Source organism: Carlito syrichta, unplaced genomic scaffold (assembly GCF_000164805.1).
Source record: "Carlito syrichta isolate Samal-C Ts95f unplaced genomic scaffold, Tarsius_syrichta-2.0.1 Scaffold70821, whole genome shotgun sequence".
NCBI classification, from domain to species: domain Eukaryota; kingdom Metazoa; phylum Chordata; class Mammalia; order Primates; family Tarsiidae; genus Carlito; species Carlito syrichta.
The window spans coordinates 28,913-29,850 of NW_007014917.1; positions in this window are offsets into that span (position 1 = coordinate 28,913).

Here is a 938-nt window from a genome sequence, read left to right on the forward strand (position 1 = left end):
ACAAATAGAAAATAAAAAGTAAGGTGGTATATTTTAACAGAACTCGATTACTAATCACAGTAACTGTAAATAGTCTAAATACAATTACAGGCAGATATTGTCATTGAAATTAACAGCAAAACTCAACTACATTCTCTGCCTAGAATCAATCCATTTTACCTTCAAAACTATATTTCAAGTAAAAATCAGTGACAATCTCCCCACTTCCCCAGTATGCTCCACAAAGCAATACAAAGAATAATCTTAGTAAGTTGGTAATATCAAGCAGCTATAAAAACACACATCACTTCACCATCACATCTTCCTTTCTCCAGCTGTCACTACCTATGTCTTAGTGCCAACGCTGAAGAAAAAGGAGGCGCACAAATGATAAATCCATGTGAAGAAGGGAGGTCCTCGAGATGTAATTAATAAGAGAATAAGAGAATGGAGACCACAATGGCTTCACCTTCATGGTGAGAACTCCTGCAAGAGCATGCAGTTGAAAGGTAGCTATTGACAAAAGGTTTGGAGGAGATTGGTTTCCTGTGACCACCCCTTATAATTCAGCATCCCCTCTTCATTCCCCACACCTCTCCCAGAACTGGTTGGCAGATATTCTATGGCCAATATTGTTCTTGGCTTCTGACCACCATGAAGAAACTACTTCCTTGATTTTTTTATTCCAGTGGTTCCCCATCTTTGCACAGACTCCATAGGAAAACAGAAGCAGCAGAAACAGCCACTGCAAGAGTTGTTAGAAGAACTACAGGCCAAGATCAAGTGGACCCCAGGGAAGCTGGGTCACCTGCCCAGTCAGCAGCTTTCCTGTCCAGGAACAGGGTCTTGTAGTCCTTCTCTTCTGAACCTCACCCAGTTTCTAGTCTGTGTACTTCTCTGCAGTGACCCCTTTAGGCCCTCCAGGGAGGTTTATGCTGTGAGACCCAGGTGAATCACCT